The sequence below is a fragment of the Cyanistes caeruleus genome, chromosome 11, assembly GCF_971803275.1.
Source record: "Cyanistes caeruleus chromosome 11, bCyaCae1.hap1.1, whole genome shotgun sequence".
Classification (NCBI taxonomy): domain Eukaryota; kingdom Metazoa; phylum Chordata; class Aves; order Passeriformes; family Paridae; genus Cyanistes; species Cyanistes caeruleus.
In genome coordinates, this window is record NC_141711.1 from 5,093,254 (window position 1) to 5,101,288 (window position 8,035).

Below are 8,035 nucleotides of genomic sequence, written 5' to 3' on the forward strand. Positions count from 1 at the left end.
GAACCCCCTGGAAGGGTTTTCTTTCATGCTGCTGGCAAGGCTGTTGCACTGTGAGGCTGCAGCACGAGTGGCACAGCAGAACTTGCATTATCACTTTTGCTGCAGGCCCTGTTTACAGCTCCTGCTGGGATGGATTTGCACTGGTGGTAGATGAAAGCATGACTGGCGTGTAACGGAGAGCCAGGGTCAGGAGGAAGACAGGAGGAGATTTTCCAGTGGCACAGGAATCAGCTGCTGCCTTTCATCCCTCTCCAGCACTGGCTCAGCCAGGTGGGTGCTACAAAGGAACAAGGAGAATCCCATGTATCAGTATTTTGAGTATATGTGTGGCAGGAAAGAATTGAATGCACAATGGTGTGCTGACATCAGGTAGCAGGAATGGAGGGAAAAACAATGCTAGATGAGAATCAGTGGAATGTAAACACTATTTTTTAACCCCTTTCTAATTTTTCTCAATTATCTTGATATTCAGAGGTAGAATCATAGAATAACCTGAGTTGGAAGAGACCCACAAAGATCATCAAAGTCCACCTCCTGGCAGTGTACAGGACAGCCCCAGAAGTCACACCATGTGCCTGAGTGCTGTCCAAACACTTCTTGAATCTTCTTCAAACTTGTAGGTTAAAGTAGTGTTAACTGAAGGTAAAATGTAATACTTTATTACATATTATGAGTGACAACCCTTTCATTTTCATGTGTTTACTAAATAACATGTTGGATTTGCAGAGCTATTCCATCATAATTTAAAGTATTACTAAAAATGAAATGAATTTACTTAGCCTTTAGAAGCAAACGAGAACTTTTCTTTCTTTGTATTTGGTTTCTGCAGCCCAAGGAGACTATCTTCTGTGGCCTGGAGATGTCTCTGCAAATCTTAATAAATCCTCAAACTTCAGTTAATGTCTTATATGTATTAGTCACATGTGAGTTTAATCGCCATTATGAGAGCCTATTGTGGGTCACGGTGAGCCATTTCCCTTGGAAATAATTACCCTCAGTTGCAGCATAATGTGTTAATAGGATTGCTTTAAAGCAGGAGAGCAGCCCCCATTAGCACCTGTCAGTGCTCCGGGTATTTTCAGGATGTCTCTCACTTCTACCGTGAGCCATTAGAAGGCACAGGGCTGGAATGCACCAAAAACTCTGGTGCACACTGGCAGCTGTGAGCAATGAGCTGGCAAGTGATTTATTCCAAAGGAGACACCCAGCATCCCAAAGGGGGCTGTTTCCAGGGCGTTTGGTCCAGCTCTGCAGCCCTGGTGAAGTGGTGTGTGTAAGTGCTGGCTCCTGAAACAGGCAGTGCAGCTGCACACACCAGCAGTGCTCTACAGAGAGCTGTTCTTAGCTCAGATCACCTCAAAACTGGAAGATGAAGTGTGAGCAAGAGGCTTCTCAAATGCATGGGAGAGTGTACAGACACTGCCTCAGTCTGTCCCAGTGATCCTGGAGCTGCCTGAGCAGTGTGGAGCTGCTGCAGATGGTTGGAGTGAGGATGTCTGTCCCAAACCTGCACCAAATGGCCAAAGGTGTGTCCTGGGGAGCTCTGGGCTGAGCTCCTCCACATGGACAAAGTGACTGACCCCATGTCCCCCACCCTGTGGAAGATGGAAGAAATGAACAGTGCAAGGGGGAGGGTTGGCAGCTCATTTGGCTGCGTGATGGTTTTGCTCAGAAGCAGCATTTATTTTCCATGGCATCTGCAATCTTCCTTCACGAAATTCTCTGTTCATTACATTAAATTGGAAGCAAATGCAGAAAAGACGTGACTATGGTTCGGTATAAATTTTCATTGCTTTGCTTTTGCAATTAACTTGTTGGCATAAAAGTCATTATCTGATGACATTTGGGAACAAAAAAACCAATATTGTCTGGGGCAGAGGAATCCTACCCATCTTTGCAGCAGCCATTAAGACAAACACTTCTCTGGTTTTGTGCAAACAACCTGATCACTTTTTTGGCAATTTGAATCAGCTGATACCACCACCATGCTCTAGACTCCATCCCAATGCCAAAGGTTGATGAGTAATAAATGTTCAAGTCAAAGCTGACCTAATGCAGGCCTCCCAGAAATGAAAAAAAACTCACAGTATTTCAGCCACAGCAGGTGCATTCTGTAATCCTTTATTAAAAACTCCTGCCACACATCCCCCCAACATGTGGTGGGGTCTTATGCAGATTAAACCTGACATGCTATGAAGTCACTACAACCTTTTCCTTACTTCTAATTAAAGGAAAGAAAGACAAGAAGAGAAATACTCCTAAAGAGAAATGTGAGGCAGGTAGGTAGAAATGATTGTTGTGTGTGGCAATCACTAGGCTTCAGGTTCATGAGATGGGGAAGGTGCTTGACCTGCTGTTCTTCCTGTGTGTGCGCTTAAATTAAATCGTAGGCTTTCTGTGAAAGGTAACTGACTTTGTTTAATTAAAAGCCTCTCTCCTGTTCTACCAGGACTTCTAATTCCAGCACAATGTGTAGGCACACGGTGCTTTGTCTTCTCAGGGTAATTAGACTTAGTAATGCAGCTGTCCTGTTTACAGTGTAAATCCCCCTAATGATAAATGGAGTAGACTTTTGGAGAAACCCTGATGATACTTCAGACAGGGAGAGTGGATGATCTCTGCAAATAACTGGTGGGTAGAAAGTAAATCATTATCTGCTAATAAGCCTCTGATTGCTGGGTGTTTTATACTGTGGAAGATAAGAGAACTTTGCTTTATTTTAGTCCTGGCTGCGGAGCTGGGGCACCAACAGCAGTAACTGGTTTGTTTATGGGTGAGATTCTGACCTTGTGTCTTGAGAATGTCTTTGAGAGTTCACACTATGGCAGAAGCTCTTCTGTGGTGCTGGTGAGAAAAATGTGATATAAAGGCTTCAGAAATGGATAGTCTGTAGTAATATGGGGGACAGATTCTGTGTTATGAAGCACCCATTGACCTCAGCCAGGTGAGAGGACGTGCCTAAGCACTCTATAGCCAAATAACAGGAGGCCTCTGTGTCCAAAAATCCCACAGCATCAGGAGAGAGAGCTGATTAAGGGTGGAATGAGGACATGCTTTTACCCTTTTTGCAGGTGTGTTCTTGAGGACAGCAGAGTGTGCCAACTGCAGTCCCTGACTTCTGCTGAGACAGAGCTGGGGACCAGGAGGGAGAGGTCACTTCAGCTGTCAGATTTCAGAGACCAGAGACTGCTCAGCAGGGAAGGGATGGGGAACATATGGTGTGGTGGGAGGAGGTGACAGTGGCTGTGAAGATCAAGAAATATAATGGGAAGCAAACTTTTTGTGGGGTGCTGCCTTTAGGAATGCGTGTCAGAGGGCAGGAACTGGTGAGAGTGGGGCTGTTTGTGCAAAGGAATATCAAACAGGGTAAAGACAGGAGCTGTGAACAGGGATGAGCCTTGGGAGAGAAATTGTCTTCTGGCAGGCGTGTTCTTCCCCTGGCATGTGTCAGCCTGGAGGCCATGGGAGCCTTGGTGTGAACTGGAGGAGCATCTTAAAGATGGATGTTCTGTGTCCATAGACTGCTCTCCAGAGGACTAAAACTGGGCCCTCTGGTTATTCTCGAGGTCTGGTTTTGATTCAGAAGGGGACAGAAGGCATTTTCCTGGCACAGATGACTACGAGCACAGCCCTGGGAGGAGGGAATGGCCATGGGAAGAGATGTGCCACCAGCCCCCAGTGCCTGGGGCTCACTCAGTGGGACCACAGGGGCAGTGAGGAGTTCCTTCAATTGGACTGAATCCCATTTCTCCTTGCTCTATTGCATTTCAGTAATGTAATGTAATGTATGACTTGGGTGGCATTGCCTTTCCTTGTTAGGTGTTATATCACGCTGTCACTGTGGCTGGTGTAGCCTTGTACAAAATAATTCTCTCTGCAATGTCTGATGCTGATCCCAGGTGTGCTCAGCCCACCAAAGAGATCTTGAGGAACTAATCATCACCATGTTCACCGTGCTCAAGAGCTTCTGGATATCTGAATACCTGCTACAATTTGTCACAGAGTTCTTGTGGCTGTTATGGCACTATGGGAATTGTTTCCTAACTGTGGACAAATTCAAGATTTAAAAAATGCTGTTGTCTCAAACTGAGACAGAAACCCAAAATCTCAACCATTCTTATTCATCAGCTGGAGGAATTTAAAGGAAAGAACTGGCTTAGTTGAAAAAAACCCGTTTAAGTAAATTGCAATTACTGCAGTTTGAGTTCAGACTTTTTAAAATGTAAATGAAGTATTTGCTGATCATTATAAATTTCAAAGGAAGAAAGCAGGTCTCTGTGAAATTCAGTCTGTTTCAAGTAAAAAACAATATTAAAAAGTAATTTAGGTTACAGTGTTTTTTCTCCTCAGCTAACAAATTCTTGAACAATCCTTCACTTGCAATGTTTTGAATTAGGTGAAGCAGCATTTTCTGATGTTTCCTCAAAAAATTCCCAAATTGTTTTAATGATCTAACCAACAACACTCTTCTGTGGCTTTTTGCCAATATGTTGGTTTATGTATAATTACACTGGAATGATATTAAAAGTTTATTTCATAATGAAAATAACCTCAAGAGGAATAAAAATGGATATAGAGTTGCAAATGAAACACTCTGCAAAAAGCGAAATTTGCTCTGCAAGGAAATCCGTGCTCCACTTTCAGGTCTGAGATGGTAATAAATTGAACACAGAACATTTCACAGACAGTGTCAGATATAAAATATATTAATCTTGTCAGAGAGTGTACTAACTCTCCCAGATTTATGGTCAGGTGCACTTAAGTGCTGTTCTTCTCATTAATCTTGATTTACAAACAGTAGCCTTCGGAACAAGGGGTCAGAAGAGACAAGAGACTCACGGATGTGTTGTGTGGATAACTCACCTTCCCCTGCTGCCCTGTACCTTTCAATGACACCCTTCCATCTTTAATTACTGAAAGGTCTTTAATCTTGTCTGAGTAAGGGCAGAATATGATGAATGGGAGGGGCTGCCTGTGCTGCTCTGGGGTTGTTTTTTAACAAGAGATGTTGTGGACGTTGGTGGGAACAGGAAGATAATCACATCTACCACTAGCAGGATTTGATGCTGAGAAAGTTCAAGAGGAGAGGGATGAACCGAAAAGGGGGGAAAAACAGCAGGAGAATTATTGAGTGAAAAACAACCGTGTAGAAAAAATACAGTTCCTGAATAAACTGCATTTTAAAGTCTGCTTAACACACATAATGTGTATAAAATCCTGTTCATCTGCAAAAGAATCTCCCTTTACAATTTTTAAAATTATGGAGAACTGGAAAACCAAGCTTTCACAAGAAATAAACTTGGTAATTCTTGTAGGTGATACTGGAGACAAATCAGTCTGCCTGCAGGCTGGAGTGCTAGGTATTAAAACATCACCCTGGGTTCTTGTCAAGGTGCTTGAGCTGGAGGAGTAAATAACAAACCTCCCAAATCTACTTGTAATTCCTAATAGGAGCGGATCAAAATAATTCCTCTGATGAAGCTTCAAAACTGCCAGATGTGAGAAGGTAAGTGTATACCAAATGGAAATAATTTCTAACTTCCTCTCTGGTATGGTCTGTCACCCAAAAAAATGTCAAGGACAGATTGAAGCATTTAGCATATTCTTCCTGCTCTTGTTTTTCTGTGCTTTCTCTACAGGTGTTAACCTGCTGGAGCATCTGTGTTGTGGCCAAGGTCAGTGGCAGTGTGGACTAATGGACTTTGTAGGGCATTTTCCAATTCTTCCAAATGGGAGTAGAAACTCTTGAGATTTGGTATGATGAGGGCTTTGGGAAGAGTTTTGGCATGAAACAGTTATCTGAGTTGTGAATTTAGGTCAGGAAGGAAATCTACCTTATAGAAATATGCCTAAAGTACCAGAGTCTGGACTTGCCTGATATCCACCAGAAGAATATTCCACAACTATTGATAAAACCCACCTTATTTTCTTCACAGCTCCCCTAGATGCTTTGTTCTGAGCTTTAAGACTTCTCAAAGGCTCACAGATGCCATGGGGGTTCATGGATGAGAATTCAGACTTTGATGTGGTTGGAACTTGAGACACTAATTGCTTTGAAAAATAGAACCAGGGCCTTAAGCTGGCATCAGATACTGGCTGGGAGCCATGGGAAAGACTTGAGCACAGACCAGATATGCCCTTGGCAACAGAAGCCATGAAATAAGCAGTTGTTCCCCCTTCCCAACCAGCTGGAGCTGGTGTACAGTTTCCACACTGAGTTTCAAAACACATTGAGTTATTATAATCGAGCCCAGAGGTGACAAATTCATGGATTACTGATGCCACCTAAGCCAGACTTTGCAAGGTGTCAGACCCAAGGCACAGCCCTGACAAATGTGAGCAGCGTGCTTTTCCACAGAGGCAGAGATGATGCTTCCACAAGCTGTTTAAAGAAATCCTTCCCCTCATCCAGCATTTTGGCTGTGCTTGGATTCATTCACTTCAGCCTCCTTGGATGCAGTTCAAGCCATCTGTTCCTCTCCAAGAGCTGTGTTCCTGGAGGTGTTCTGGTGTGCTGTGAGTGTCAGTGGTGCTATCCATGGAGAATGAGGACACTCATCTGCAGGCTGCTGGTAACCAAGCCTGCAGCAGCTTCTCCAGCTCTCCCAATCACCCTTCCTAACTAAAGAGAGGAAGAAGGGTTATGTGGGTGTCCATGGGCTGGGAGAACAGAGCCTGGTTCCATGCTTAGGTTTGCTGGACACCAGTGACAGCCGCTATGTTGGGGTTGAACTGTCCAGTTCTGCAGGTATTGATATTAATGGTTTCTCCAATTTTTGTATCAAAGGCTGCAGACTAATCTAGGAGTGGAAGGTGACAACAAGAACTGGGTGTCAGCAGAGTCCTCTGTGCTGTTTCAGGGGCTGCATCCCTGTTCTGTGCAGGATGTTGGCCAAGTGCGACAGCTGGCAGGGAGCAGGGAGGTGTCAAGAGGAAAACACCTGGCAGAATCATCAGGGTTGAAGATCAGCTTTTGAAAAGGTTGAAGAAATTATTTATCATTGAAAGATGGACTTTGAAGACTTGATTTTTTTAATATTTATTTTGAATCCTGGTTCTTTTTGTGAAACTTTGCTGGAGCACAGAAACACAAACATCAGTTTATTGTAGGTGAAAGTTGCTTTTCCAGGGAGAGCCATATGTACTTGATTAATAAGATGACATTTCTCCATGGCTTTTTGTTTTGCTGGCTTACAGATTCATGGAGTGGCCTTCTCAGTAGGGATAAAGGGAATAGGCAGAGTGAGGGCATCTTAACAGTAGAAGAAAATACATAATGATTTTTTTTTTTTCTGACTAGTTTTCTCACTTAGGACAAGTTGAGGCTTCTTTGAAAGGCAAAGCAGTTTCAGTTGTTCTCAGCCATGCTGGTGTGTAGTTTAACCTCTGATCTCTGCTCTCATTAGTTGGTAATAATTCCAACAGAGTCTGAGATTCCTAGTGCTTCCAGAATACAAGATTTCAGCTTTTGTACTGAAAATATGATGCAAAATACGTTCACCTCATAATAAAATCCAGATAGTAATATGATAGCTGAACATCTTCATATAAAGTTTCCATGTGGTGGTAGGAAGCTGATCTATAATTTCACTGAGAGAGTCAGAAGTCTTTCTTCTTGGAGGAGAACATGCTGCAGATCATCTTATTTTCTTACTGCATGGATTTTCTTCATGTATTTATTTTTAATTCTGATTATTCAATGCAGGAATGCTTTCTGCATCTGAAACTGAGGAACAGTTAACCCCTCCTCTTCATTCGTCTGGTATGTACTAAAATATATCTTAGAGTGTGGAATGTATCCTAGACTTTTTGGTGAGAAGGAGCAAAGGGGAGAGAGGTGTCTTTTCAAGAGTCTGTAGCATCGAGTCACATCTCAGTGAGGCAGTCATGAGTAAATACAGCAGCCAAATTGAAATCCTGCCTAGTCTGGCTTGTTTTATTGGCATCTGACCTTGCAGTCACCTGACAGTGTCAGGCTTTCCCCCTTTCTGCTCTGTTTAATGGTGTTGCAGAATGAGCAACTGTTTTCAGAACT

The 8,035-nt window shown here is 43.2% G+C and overlaps 1 long non-coding RNA gene across 1 annotated transcript; it reads left to right on the forward strand.

The window, feature by feature from the left end:
- Positions 1-1,103: 1,103 nt before the first annotated feature.
- On the forward strand, positions 1,104-4,380 carry LOC147650954 (uncharacterized). Its single transcript, XR_015274937.1, has 3 exons — positions 1,104-1,526; positions 2,232-2,279; positions 3,072-4,380. It is a non-coding gene; the product is annotated as an uncharacterized LOC147650954 (long non-coding RNA).
- The last annotated feature ends 3,655 nt before the right edge of the window (positions 4,381-8,035 follow it).